The sequence below is a fragment of the Nerophis ophidion genome, unplaced genomic scaffold, assembly GCF_033978795.1.
Source record: "Nerophis ophidion isolate RoL-2023_Sa unplaced genomic scaffold, RoL_Noph_v1.0 HiC_scaffold_48, whole genome shotgun sequence".
In the NCBI taxonomy this organism is placed as follows: Eukaryota; Metazoa; Chordata; class Actinopteri; order Syngnathiformes; family Syngnathidae; genus Nerophis; species Nerophis ophidion.
Window position 1 is genome coordinate 256,302 of NW_026906970.1, and position 15,332 is coordinate 271,633.

At 43.2% G+C, this 15,332-nt stretch overlaps 1 pseudogene; it reads right to left on the reverse strand.

The window, feature by feature from the left end:
• Nucleotides 1-7,453: 7,453 nt before the first annotated feature.
• Nucleotides 7,454-14,980, reverse strand: LOC133546918 (gastrula zinc finger protein XlCGF17.1-like; annotated as a pseudogene).
• Nucleotides 14,981-15,332: the final 352 nt, after the last annotated feature.

Genomic DNA, 15,332 nt, shown 5'->3' on the forward strand with positions numbered 1-15,332 from the left:
TTGGACTGTAAGTGTGTTGGATGCACCCTCACGTCACACTGAGCCCCGCTTACTACTCTCACTTTCAACTCATACATGTTTGTTTACTTTGGACTGTAAGTGTGTTGGATGCACCCTCACGTCACACTGAGCCCAGCTTTACTACTCTCACTTTCAACTCATACATGTTTGTTTACTTTGGACTGTAAGTGTGTTTGATGCACCCTCACGTCACACTGAGCCCAGCTTTACTACTCTCACTTTCAACTCATACATGTTTGTTTACTTTGGACTGTAAGTGTGTTGGATGCACCCTCACGTCACACTGAGCCCCGCTTTACTAATCTCACTTTCAACTCATACATGTTTGTTTACTTTGGACTGTAAGTGTGTTGGATGCACCCTCACGTCACACTGAGCCCCGCTTTACTACTCTCACTTTCAACTCATACATGTTTGTTTACTTTGGACTGTAAGATTGTTGGATGCACCCTCAGGTCACACTGAGCCCCGCTTTACTACTCTCACTTTCAACTCATACATGTTTGTTTACTTTGGACTGTAAGTGTGTTTGATGCACCCTCACGTCACACTGAGCCCAGCTTTACTACTCTCACTTTCAACTCATACATGTTTGTTTACTTTGGACTGTAAGTGTGTTGGATGCACCCTCACGTCACACTGAGCCCCGCTTTACTACTCTCACTTTCAACTCATACATGTTTGTTTACTTTGGACTGTAAGTGTGTTGGATGCACCCTCACGTCACACTGAGCCCCGCTTTACTACTCTCACTTTCAACTCATACATGTTTGTTTACTTTGGACTGTAAGTGTGTTGGATGCACCCTCACGTCACACTGAGCCCCGCTTTACTACTCTCACTTTCAACGCATACATGTTTGTTTACTTTGGACTGTAAGTGTGTTGGATGCACCCTCACGTCACACTGAGCCCAGCTTTACTTCTCTCACTTTCAACTCATACATGTTTGTTTACTTTGAACTGTAAGTGTGTTGGATGCACCTCACGTCACACTGAGCCCAGCTTTACTACTCTCACTTTCAACTCATACATGTTTGTTTACTTTGGACTGTAAGTGTGTTGGATGCACCCTCACGTCACACTGAGCCCCGCTTTACTACTCTCACTTTCAACTCATACATGTTTGTTTACTTTGGACTGTAAGTGTGTTGGATGCACCCTCACGTCACACTGAGCCCCGCTTTACTACTCTCACTTTCAACTCATACATGTTTGTTTACTTTGGACTGTAAGTGTGTTGGATGCACCCTCACGTCACACTGAGCCCCGCTTTACTACTCTCACTTTCAACTCATACATGTTTGTTTACTTTGGACTGTAAGTGTGTTGGATGCACCCTCACGTCACACTGAGCCCCGCTTTACTACTCTCACTTTCAACTCATACATGTTTGTTTACTTTGGACTGCAAGTGTGTTGGATGCACCCTCAGGTCACACTGAGCCCCGCTTTACTACTCTCACTTTCAACTCATACATGTTTGTTTACTTTGGACTGTAAGTGTGTTGGATGCACTCTCACGTCACACTGAGCCCAGCTTTACTACTCTCACTTTCAACTCATACATGTTTGTTTACTTTGGACTGTAAGTGTGTTGGATGCACCCTCACGTCACACTGAGCCCGCTTTACTACTCTCACTTTCAACTCATACATGTTTGTTTACTTTGGACTGTAAGTGTGTTGGATGCACCCTCACGTCACACTGAGCCCCGCTTTACTACTCTCACTTTCAACTCATACATGTTTGTTTACTTTGGACTGTAAGTGTGATGGATGCACCCTCACGTCACACTGAGCCCAGCTTTACTACTCTCACTTTCAACTCATACATGTTTGTTTACTTTGGACTGTAAGTGTGATGGATGCACCCTCACGTCACACTGAGCCCCGCTTTACTACTCTCACTTTCAACTCATACATGTATGTTTACTTTTGACTGTAAGTGTGTTGGATGCACCCTCACGTCACACTGAGCCCAGCTTTACTACTCTCACTTTCAACTCATACATGTTTGTTTACTTTGGACTGTAAGTGTGATGGATGCACCCTCACGTCACACTGAGCCCCGCTTTACTACTCTCACTTTCAACTCATACATGTATGTTTACTTTTGACTGTAAGTGTGTTGGATGCACCCTCACGTCACACTGAGCCCAGCTTTACTACTCTCACTTTCAACTCATACATGTTTGTTTACTTTGGACTGTAAGTGTGATGGATGCACCCTCACGTCACACTGAGCCCCGCTTTACTACTCTCACTTTCAACTCATACATGTTTGTTTACTTTGGACTGTAAGTGTGTTGGATGCACCCTCACGTCACACTGAGCCCAGCTTTACTACTCTCACTTTCAACTCATACATGTTTGTTTACTTTGGACTGTAAGTGTGTTGGATGCACCCTCACGTCACACTGAGCCCCGCTTTACTACTCTCACTTTCAACTCATACATGTTTGTTTACTTTGGACTGTAAGTGTGTTGGATGCACCCTCACGTCACACTGAGCCCCGCTTTACTACTCTCACTTTCAACTCATACATGTTTGTTTACTTTGGACTGTAAGTGTGTTGGATGCACCCTCACGTCACACTGAGCCCCGCTTTACTACTCTCACTTTCAACTCATACATGTTTGTTTACTTTGGACTGTAAGTGTGTTGGATGCACCCTCACGTCACACTGAGCCCCGCTTTACTACTCTCACTTTCAACTCATACATGTTTGTTTACTTTGGACTGTAAGTGTGTTGGATGCACCCTCACGTCACACTGAGCCCAGCTTTACTACTCTCACTTTCAACTCATACATGTGTGTTTACTTTGGACTGTAAGTGTGTTGGATGCACCCTCACGTCACACTGAGCCCAGCTTTACTACTCTCACTTTCAACTCATACATGTTTGTTTACTTTGGACTGTAAGTGTGTTGGATGCACCCTCACGTCACACTGAGCCCCGCTTTACTACTCTCACTTTCAACGCATACATGTTTGTTTACTTTGGACTGTAAGTGTGTTGGATGCACCCTCACGTCACACTGAGCCCCGCTTTACTACTCTCACTTTCAACGCATACATGTTTGTTTACTTTGGACTGTAAGTGTGTTGGATGCACCCTCACGTCACACTGAGCCCAGCTTTACTTCTCTCACTTTCAACTCATACATGTTTGTTTACTTTGGACTGTAAGTGTGATGGATGCACCCTCACGTCACACTGAGCCCCGCTTTACTACTCTCACTTTCAACTCATACATGTTTGTTTACTTTGGACTGTAAGTGTGTTGGATGCACCCTCACGTCACACTGAGCCCAGCTTTACTACTCTCACTTTCAACTCATACATGTTTGTTTACTTTGGACTGTAAGTGTGATGGATGCACCCTCACGTCACACTGAGCCCCGCTTTACTACTCTCACTTTCAACTCATACATGTTTGTTTACTTTGGACTGTAAGTGTGTTGGATGCACCCTCACGTCACACTGAGCCCAGCTTTACTACTCTCACTTTCAACTCATACATGTTTGTTTACTTTGGACTGTAAGTGTGTTGGATGCACCCTCACGTCACACTGAGCCCCGCTTTACTACTCTCACTTTCAACTCATACATGTTTGTTTACTTTGGACTGTAAGTGTGTTGGATGCACCCTCACGTCACACTGAGCCCCGCTTTACTACTCTCACTTTCAACTCATACATGTTTGTTTACTTTGGACTGTAAGTGTGTTGGATGCACCCTCACGTCACACTGAGCCCCGCTTTACTACTCTCACTTTCAACTCATACATGTTTGTTTACTTTGGACTGTAAGTGTGTTGGATGCACCCTCACGTCACACTGAGCCCCGCTTTACTACTCTCACTTTCAACTCATACATGTTTGTTTACTTTGGACTGTAAGTGTGTTGGATGCACCCTCACGTCACACTGAGCCCAGCTTTACTACTCTCACTTTCAACTCATACATGTTTGTTTACTTTGGACTGTAAGTGTGTTGGATGCACCCTCACGTCACACTGAGCCCAGCTTTACTACTCTCACTTTCAACTCATACATGTTTGTTTACTTTGGACTGTAAGTGTGTTGGATGCACCCTCACGTCACACTGAGCCCCGCTTTACTACTCTCACTTTCAACGCATACATGTTTGTTTACTTTGGACTGTAAGTGTGTTGGATGCACCCTCACGTCACACTGAGCCCCGCTTTACTACTCTCACTTTCAACGCATACATGTTTGTTTACTTTGGACTGTAAGTGTGTTGGATGCACCCTCACGTCACACTGAGCCCAGCTTTACTTCTCTCACTTTCAACTCATACATGTTTGTTTACTTTGAACTGTAAGTGTGTTGGATGCACCCTCACGTCACACTGAGCCCAGCTTTACTACTCTCACTTTCAACTCATACATGTTTGTTTACTTTGGACTGTAAGTGTGTTGGATGCACCCTCACGTCACACTGAGCCCAGCTTTACTACTCTCACTTTCAACTCATACATGTTTGTTTACTTTGGACTGTAAGTGTGTTGGATGCACCCTCACGTCACACTGAGCCCCGCTTTACTACTCTCACTTTCAACTCATACATGTTTGTTTACTTTGGACTGTAAGTGTGTTGGATGCACCCTCACGTCACACTGAGCCCCGCTTTACTACTCTCACTTTCAACGCATACATGTTTGTTTACTTTGGACTGTAAGTGTGTTGGATGCACCCTCACGTCACACTGAGCCCAGCTTTACTACTCTCACTTTCAACTCATACATGTTTGTTTACTTTGGACTGTAAGTGTGTTGGATGCACCCTCACGTCACACTGAGCCCCGCTTTACTACTCTCACTTTCAACTCATACATGTTTGTTTACTTTGGACTGTAAGTGTGTTGGATGCACCCTCACGTCACACTGAGCCCAGCTTTACTACTCTCACTTTCAACTCATACATGTTTGTTTACTTTGGACTGTAAGTGTGTTGGATGCACCCTCACGTCACACTGAGCCCCGCTTTACTACTCTCACTTTCAACGCATACATGTTTGTTTACTTTGGACTGTAAGTGTGTTGGATGCACCCTCACGTCACACTGAGCCCCGCTTTACTACTCTCACTTTCAACTCATACATGTTTGTTTACTTTGGACTGTAAGTGTGTTGGATGCACCCTCACGTCACACTGAGCCCCGCTTTACTACTCTCACTTTCAACTCATACATGTTTGTTTACTTTGGACTGTAAGTGTGTTGGATGCACCCTCACGTCACACTGAGCCCAGCTTTACTACTCTCACTTTCAACTCATACATGTTTGTTTACTTTGGACTGTAAGTGTGTTGGATGCACCCTCACGTCACACTGAGCCCCGCTTTACTACTCTCACTTTCAACTCATACATGTTTGTTTACTTTGGACTGTAAGTGTGTTGGATGCACCCTCACGTCACACTGAGCCCAGCTTTACTTCTCTCACTTTCAACTCATACATGTTTGTTTACTTTGAACTGTAAGTGTGTTGGATGCACCCTCACGTCACACTGAGCCCAGCTTTACTACTCTCACTTTCAACTCATACATGTTTGTTTACTTTGGACTGTAAGTGTGTTGGATGCACCCTCACGTCACACTGAGCCCAGCTTTACTACTCTCACTTTCAACTCATACATGTTTGTTTACTTTGGACTGTAAGTGTGTTGGATGCACCCTCACGTCACACTGAGCCCCGCTTTACTACTCTCACTTTCAACTCATACATGTTTGTTTACTTTGGACTGTAAGTGTGTTGGATGCACCCTCACGTCACACTGAGCCCCGCTTTACTACTCTCACTTTCAACTCATACATGTTTGTTTACTTTGGACCGGCTTTGAGATTGATAGCAAGGTTTGCAGTATCACCAACAGTGACCCACGTGCCATCAAGGCACTTCAGTGCTAGCAGTGGCGTAAACGTCCAAAGAGTTGGAGAGGCTGAGAAAAAGAGCACCTTGCTCATTGCAGAAAGGTCCTGTCAAGCAGCTTGTCACATTTAACAATCTGATGTTGAGGTTATTTGCTCAGTTTACGGCCAGACTACACTGAGCATGCCGGATCTGGTCAGCTCTGAGAATGTAAGCCCGGTCAGGCCTGCTTAGTATTTGGATGGGAGAGTGAGCGGGAACACCATGTGCTTTACGCCTTTGGCAATGCACCCTTTTGCTTTTCTTACAACGCTTACAGGAACTTGCCATACTTGTCAATACAGCTACATATTGCTCGTCCAAACAAAACCTTGCTCTTCTGACAGAAAAACATGATACAACCTGCCTATCATGTGATTCTACCATGTTGGCAAAATACAAACACACAATATATTGACATATATAACACATAAAACATGGAATTAGAAGTGAACAGTACCCATCCCTACCAGCAAGTGTTGTTGTACTGGAAACTAATTTACAAACACAACTTCATCACACACAATACTCCACTATGGAATTGTTCTTATTTTAAAATGAGAAACAAATCCATCTTTGTACAGCAATGGTTTGAAAAAGGCATTTGGTCGCTGATGCACTTATTGAATGATAAAACTATTTTATTACTTGAATGTTTCATTAAGTACGACCTGCAAACAGACACAATATTTTAAACAATTATAAAGGCTTTTGTTCAAAATATTGTAATTCCTGTAAATCTTTTTTTTTTTACTTCTTTACTATTTCTTCTTTACTGTATTTTCTCTGGAACAAAAAAAAATAGAAAATACCCATAATTTGAAAGTTTCCATTCTTCCAAACGCCAAAGGGTTAATTTAAGAAAAAAAGCCCCGGATTGATAACTTTAAATAATTTTTAAGATGTTGTTTTGCAATTGAAGACAACACTTGTTCATTCTGTGATAGGGAAACAAAATAAACACTATATTTTATGAATGAAATGAATGAATGAAATCCCTGTGAGACGATGTACAATATCGGCTTTTCCCTGACATTCCAAACTTTGATTGATATTAATATTGTTTTGGGGATGTTGAAAAAGAAAAAAAAAAAAAAAAGTCTAAAACACAATAAGGGATCTTTCTGTGTGGAGTTTGCATGTTCTCCCCGTGACTGCGTGGGTTCCCTCCGGGTACTCCGGCTTCCTCCCACCTCCAAAGACATGCACCTGGGGATAGGCCCCTCCCACCCCCAAAGACATGCTCCTGGGGATAGGTTGATTGGCAACACTAAATGGTCCCTAATGTGTGAATGTGAGTGTGAATGTTGTCTGTCTATCTGTGTTGCGATGAGGTGGCGACTTATCCAGGTTGTACACTGCCTTCCGCCTGATTGTAGCTGAGATAGGCACCAGCGCCCCCCGTGACCCCAAAGGGAAAAGTGGTAGAAAATGGATGGATGGATGTTTTTAATTCACAAATGTATGTTTGAAAAACAAAACCATCCTTCCACAAACAATTCAGACATTTTCTCTCACTTTTTATTGCATAGAGGTCTGGGGACATACTTTTAAAATAATCACAACACAATTATCATAATACAAAAGAGAGTAATAAAGATAATAATAAAATGGATTACAGATTCCCAACAAATGATTCATAAAATCACACATTTTAAAATTGTATATAAGACAACTGTTTAAATGATGTATAAAGTAAATAATAATATGCTTCCTGAAGTGGTCCAGAAGATGTTTCAGATGTGAACCAGTACATATGTATATCATATAAAGGTGATAATCTATGGGATTATTAACAATTAGAAGTACAAATAAGTAATAATTTTATAATTCAAACTATGTAATCTATAAATGTAAAGATCATATTAAACAGATTGTTAGACAAACAACAATGTCACACGTTATATGTGCTGATGTTGTTAGAAAGTCAAAATGAAAGTCTGGACAGTTTATTTCAAATCCTGCAGTTTCATTTGCTGCTGCTGTTCTCACCAGCACACTTGTGTTTCTTACACTGGTACTTAGAAGACAATCTTTCACCACACACACTGCAACTCAACACTTTCTCTCCTGGGTGTCTTCTCATGTGTGCTTCAAGGGTTGATTGTCGACAAAAGATTCTGTTGCAGATTGAACAGGAATGCGATTTTTTTCCCAGTGTGTGTTCTCATGTGTCTTTTCACATCTGTACTTCTTGTAAAACCTTTACCACAGATTGAACAGGAAAAAGCTTTTTCACCAGTGTGTGTTCTCATGTGTCTTTTCACATCTGTACTTCTTGTAAAACCTTTACCACAGATTGAACAGGAAAAAGCTTTTTCACCAGTGTGTGTTCTCATGTGTCTTTTCACATCCTGACTTTGGGCAAAACCTTTACCACAGGTTGAACAGAAAAAAGGCTTTTCACCAGTGTGTGTTCTCATGTGTACTTTCAATTTCTGACTTTCTGTAAAACCTTTACCACAGGTTGAACATGAAAAAGGTTTTTCACCAGCGTGTGTTCTCATGTGTACTTTCAAATGTTGACTTTCTGTAAAACCTTTACCACATATTGAACAGGTAAAAAGGTTTTCTCCAGTGTATGTTTTCATGTGTCTTTTCAAATTCTGACTTTGTGCATAACCTTTACTACAGATTGAACAAGAGAAAGGTTTTTCTCCAGTGTGTGTTCTCATGTGTCTTTTCAGACGACAATGGTATTTAAAGGTTTTGTGACAGTGAGAAGATGTGAAGTGAGTGTTGTCAGTGTGACATGTCTTATCATCTTTAGAGTCTTCATCATCAGTGTCAGGAGAGTGTGACGTTGTGTCCTCACTATCTGATAGTGGAGCTAAGAGCTTGTCTGCTTGTGATCCTCCACAGTGGTCTCCATCAGCTTCTGTTGTCATGTGTTGTGTTGAGCTGCTGCTTGGAGGCTCCCCCCCTCCCCTCTCCTCACTTTCACCTTTCACCTCATCATCTTCACTCTTCACAGGGACACCAGTCACTGGGAACTCCTCCAACCATTTAGGCTGACTGATGCCCTCTTCCTCCTCTTCCTCTTTAATGTGCGGCGGCTCTTGGTCCTCCTCTTCCTCTTTAAAGTAGGGTGTCAGTGGGTCCTCCTCTTCCTTTTTAATGTGAGGGGTCAGCAGGTTCTCTTGCTCCTTAAAGTGAGGGGTCAGTGGGTCCTCCTCTTCATTTTTGATGTGTAAGATCAGTGGGTCCTCCGCTTGCCCTTTAATGTGAAGGGTCAGTTTAACATTATGGGTCTGTGGCGTCTCGCCTTCCTCTTTAATGTGGGGGGGATGTGGCTCCTCTCCTCCCTCTTTGCTGTGCTGGGAATGTGGTACCTCTTTTTTCTCGCGTATGTTGGGGGACTGTGGTTCCTTCTCCTGCTCATGGGGTAGAGGTTCTTCTTCAACGTCTGCGGGACAGGAGAAAACAAACACTCTTTAGAAAAGTCCAGCTTTGCTCAAATCAAACCAAATCAACTTTACTTATACAGCACATTTAATATTTACCACAAAGTGCTGTACAATAGGCAGGTTAAAAGATAACACAAGGGAAACTAGCAAACACACCACAACACAAACAAAGCCCGATAGATAATAAATAAAACATAGAAACAGGTTCACAGCAGGTGCATAATGGGCTGCCATAGCAAAATGGAGATCACAGAATGTTAAAGGCCATGGAATAAAAGTTTGTTTTTAAGAGTGATTTAAAAACAGGAAGAGAGGAGGCCTGTCTAACACTCAAAGTTAAGTTGTTCCAGAGCTTGCGAGTAGCAGCGGCGAAAGCTCTGTCACCGCTTAGCTTCAGCCTTGTGTAAGAGACCGTCAACAGCAGCTGACGTTACTGTTCAGCAAGGCCGAAGGAGGTCGGAGATGTATGTTGGAGCGATGTTGTTTAGACATTTGAAAACAAATAGTAGTTCTACTAATTGATTCGGTAGAGCCCAGGGAGCCAGTGAAGGGACGCTAGTATGGGGGTGATGTGCTCACGCCTGTGGGTCTGTGTTAGCAGACGAGCAGCAGAGTTCTGCACGAGCTGCAGGCAGGCGAGGGAGGCCTGGCTAATGCCTACATACAGGGCGTTGCAGTCGTCAAGACGAGTCGAGATAAATCCCTACGTACAGTAGTTATAAGTGCCGAGGGGAGGGAGAGCGACTTGGACTAAACAACATAAAATCACAGGGCCAACACTGATAAACAGACAACATTCACACTCACATTCACACACTAGGGCCAATTTAGTGTTGCCAATCAACCTATCCCCAGGTACATTTCTTTGGAAGTAGGAGGAAGCCGGAGTACCCGGAGGGAACCCACACATTCACGGGGAGGACATGCACACTCCACACAGAAAGATCCCGAGCCCGGGATTGAACCCTGACTACTCAGGGCCTTCATATTGTGAGGCAGACGCACTAACCCCTCTTCCATCCTGTAAACTCTGCTGGTACTATTCCAGAAGAGAGGCTACTATTGATAATGTTAAGGACGCTTGATCCAATAGTAGCAAGTACCTCCTTAAACACGCGAGGTGGGAGGGCATCTGCAGGAGAACCAGAGGGCTTCATATGACTAACCGTGTCCTTTAGAAAGGAAAAGGACACCGGCTAAAACTGATGGAAAACAGAAGAAAAGTGCAGAGGAATAGAAAGGTCCTAGGAAAGCTGAGATAAACTGGCTCTAGGTGACACAATTTAGTCAGTGAAAAAGTGGACAGAATTTTCACAGAATTCTGAAGAAGCATCAAAACCAACAGATTTGGGAGCATCAATGACAATGCTAATGGTCTTGAACAGAACTCTGGGGTTGTTACAGTTAGAAGCTATAATCTCAGATAGATATTTATTCATCTTTGCTGGAGGACAACATGCTCTCTTTAAAAATGGCAAAAGACACATGCAGCCTGTCTTTTTTCCATTGTTCTCTCTGCTCTCCTACATTCGCGCCTGGCCGCACGAGTGATGTCATTCAACCAGGGCTCAGGTGTGGGTTTGGCGCGGCGGAACTTGAAAGGAGGGATAGTATCCAGTGTTTGTAAACAAATAGAGTTGAACCCAGAAACCAACTCTTCAGTATTCAGACACACAGAGGCTGCAGAATTATCATCACAAAGATTCTAAAAAATGGAAGAGAAAACAGAGCAGGAGACCAAGAATTAAACATGCGAGAGCGTTGAGGCGGAGCGCACAATGTAACGGACACTGAGTGGGAATATCAAACAGGATCGGCATATGATCAGAGAACACAGCGTCGCAAACCATACGAGAGCACTAAATGGAGTTTATGCCTGCGTTCATGTGTGGAACCACACACAGACTGTACAAAGTTAAATGAGTCAGGAAGCTCCTGGAAAGCGACTCGTCTGGGCTTAAGTGTGAATATTAAAATCACCAGCAATAAGGACAAGATTATATTTAGGCAGGATTTCAGCCCAAATTTCAGAAAAGTCAGTTATAAAGTCTTTGTGGTACTTGGGTGGTCGATGGACGACGGCACACAGGACGACATCAGAAAGACCCAGTTCAAACATGCACAGTTCCAAGCTTGAAAAGGAGGATTGCAGGCGTATCAGACGGCATTTAAATTCATTTTTAAAAACCACTGCTAATCCTCCTCCTTTTCGACCAGACGACCGCGGAGAATAAACGTAGGAACACTCTGGAAGCAGAAGTTCATTAAGAGGGGCGGACTCACCGGCTCTCAGCCATGTTTCCGTCACACAGAATTGGTCAAGTCTGCGGGAAGTTCAGGATAATCGTTTTGTTTGTCAAAGATTTTGCGTTCACAAGACTGAACCTGGCAGGGGCCACCACGTCCAAGGCCGCAGCTATTCCAGGTGGGGCCCGACAGACAGCCCGCAGGTGGCGGGAATCCACCCCGCGCCTCCGGGGGCGGGGACAGCAGGAGCAACGGCGGCAAGTCTCATCCTCCAAACCAACGATATAGGAACAAGCCAGGAACCAATGGGATCCAGCGAGCATGGGTGCAGGAGGAGACCGGATACCGCACCATTCCTCCTTCGGGAAGCCATGGGAAGCCGGGCCAGGAGTGCCCTAAATTTCACCAGCTGGCCGCCACGTTTACTATGGCGCCGGAGACACTGCCGCTGGGGGAGAGGAACCAGGGGGCGGGAAAGGAAGGCAGGAATCCATGCAGGTGAAAAAGCTGACTTGGACCCCAGCAATTACACAGTCGATGCTTGTCCTGGACTGTGGTGCCGGGGAACCACACAGTGATGGAGGAGGTGAGGATGGACTCGATGATGGCTGAATAAAACTGCACCAGCATCTTGGTCGGCACCTTAAGTTACCTCAGCTGCCGCAGGAAGTACATCCTTTGTTGGGCCTTCTTCGTCATACACAAGCAGTGAGCTGACAGAGACGAAAATAGACGCAAACAACACAAAAACGAACAGAGCTGACAGCGAGACACAGCAGGCCAAAGCACATACTAGCGCCATCTTTGAAATACCTAAAACTCATTATTATATCAACGATCAGAGACAGAAACTCTTCATTTAACATAATGTCCTTGTTTGATGCTTCAAAACAGCTCAATTAACACATAAAAAGGAAAAGTGAAATAACAGACGGACAGGGCTTTGCTGTTTGTAACACACACACACACACACACAGCAAAATGCGCTAATGTTAAAAGCTAATTAGCCTTCACCTCAAGCCAGGACTGCGAGCGAGCTGAGCTGCTGTTTGTTTCTAGAACGTCAAAGGGCTCATAGTGATGTTACTAGTACAAACCTTGTTTCCATATGAGTTGGGAAATTGTGTTAGATGTAAATATAAACGGAATACAATGATTTGCAAATCCTTTTCAACCCATACTCAATTGAATGCACTACAAAGACAAGATATTTGATGTTCAAAGTCATAAACTTTATTTTTTTTACAAATAATAATTAACTTACAATACCATGGCTGCAACACGTGACAAAGTAGTTGGGAAAGGGCATGTTCACCACTGTGTTACATCACCTTTTCTTTTAACAACACTCAATAAACATTTGGGAACTGAGGAAACAAATTTTTGAAGCTTTGAAAGTGGATCATTTTTTACCATTCTTGTTTTATGGAGAGCTTCAGTCGTTCAACAGTCCGGGGTCTCCACTGTCGTATTTTACGCTTCATAATGCGCCACACATTTTCCATGGGAGACAGGTCTGGACTAGGAAAGTACCCGCACTCTTTTTTTACGAAGCCACACTGTTGTAACACTTGTCTTGCTGAAATAACCAGGAGCGTCCTTGATAACGTTGTTTGGATGACAACATATGGTGCTCCAAAACCTGTATGGACCTTTCAGCATTAATGGTGCCTTCACAGATGTGTAAGTTACCTATGCCTTGGGCACTAATACACACCCATACTATCACAGATGCTGGCTTTTCAACTTTGCGTCTACAACAATCCGAATGGTTATTTTCCTCTTTGCTCTGGAGGACACCACGTCCTCTGTTTCCAAATATAATTTGAAATGTAGTTACTGACAGTGGTTTTATGAAGTATTCCTGAGCCCATGTGGTGATATCCTTTACACACTGATGTCGCTTTTTGATGCAGTAACGCCTGAGGGGTCAAAAGTCCGTAATATCATCGCTTACGTGCAGTGATTTCTCCAGATTCTCTAAACTTTTTGATGATTTTACGGACCGTAGATGGCAAAATCCCTAAATTCCTTGCAATAGGTCGTTGAGAAATGTTGTTCTAAAACTGTTCGACAATATGCATACAAATTGGTGACCCTCAGCCCATTGTTGTTTGTGAATTACTTAGCATTTCATGGAAGCTGCTTTTATACCCAACCATGGCACCCACCTGTGGGATGTTCCACATAAGTGTTTGATGAGCATTCCTCAACTTTATCAGTATTTATTGCCACCGTTCCCAACTTCTTTGCTTCTTTGTCACATGTTGCTGGCATCAAATTCTAAAGTTAATGATTTGCGGAAAAAAAAAAAAAAAAAAGGTTTATCAGTTTGAACATCAAATATGTTGTGTTTGTAGCATATTCAACTGAATATGGCTTGAAAATGATTTGCAAATCATTGTATTCCGTTTATATTTACATCTAACACAATTTCCCAACTCATATGGAAACGGGGTTTGTAGTTGACTGGGAGGTGTTTACTATAATTTGGGGGGAGTCCGCTGGCTGATGCTTACCTGCTAAACACCTACCTGCTCATGACGACGGTGGAGCACTGACTCCTTGCACTGTGAATACACACTGCTGATTGGCTGTTACTGCTCTGTCTGTAACCAATCAGATGGTTGTGTGGGTGGGACAATGCTGGGTGCTGTATAGAGTACTGATGGAAACAGGCAGAACGAAGCGGCGCAGCTTGTTAAGACTTTAGATTAATATGTTCGTGTGGAAACTCGTTCGTTACACATCCGAACCGAACCGAAACCCCCATACCGAAACGGTTCAATACAAATACACGTATACACAAATACATCCCCAATCTTCACTACTAAACCTTTGAAATGTGCTGACATATGTGCTGCTAAAGGTAAATAAACAGTAGCCATATTGAATGTTTGCCTTCACTTGACCACGTGAGGTAAGGAGGACGGCCTCTAGGTCACATGGTTACACCCCAGCAATTACACTGTTGATGATTGATGAGCATTCATTTTTAAATGGTGGTGTTAAAAAGCAAATATATCTCCATCTTTAGTGATAAATGTGTCCCCCGGATGAACATGTGTCACAAACATTGTATTAGATGATATGTGGATGTTGTGCTTACTTGGACTGTGATGAAGCTGTGAGGACTCAGGTGGTTTGTCTTCATGCTCTTCAGTCTTCACAGAGACAACAGTCAGTGGAAACTTGCTGACATCAGCCTCCTCCTGCCCTACAGGACACTCTCCCCCCTCTTCTTCTTTGAAATAAGAGGGCTGTGGCTCATCTTTGTCCCCTTTAAAATGTGAGGGCTGTGGATACTCTAAAGTGAAACTGTCCCCCTGCAGATGAGGGAGACATTCTTCTTGGTGTCCAATCAGCTGATGGATGTCTACAGGACACAAACAAATCACATTTTAACTCCTACATGCTATGAAATAATGTGCTGTGGCTATTGAAAATGTTATTAATCAAGTGTTCCACTGGGAACGTTTTCGATTAATCGAGAAACTGGATAAAACATAGTGTTGCTTGGTTAAAGACAAATTTAAGCAACTATAAGACACTTCACTTAATAATGAACGGTCAATTAGTCTGAGATGGTATGAGATCAAGATGTCATCTTTAGATCAGGCTTTGTGTTTTTGACAATCACAGCCACGTTAAAAAGTTAAAGTACCAATGATTGTCACACACACACTAGGTGTGGGGAGATTATTCTCTGCATTTGGCCCATTAC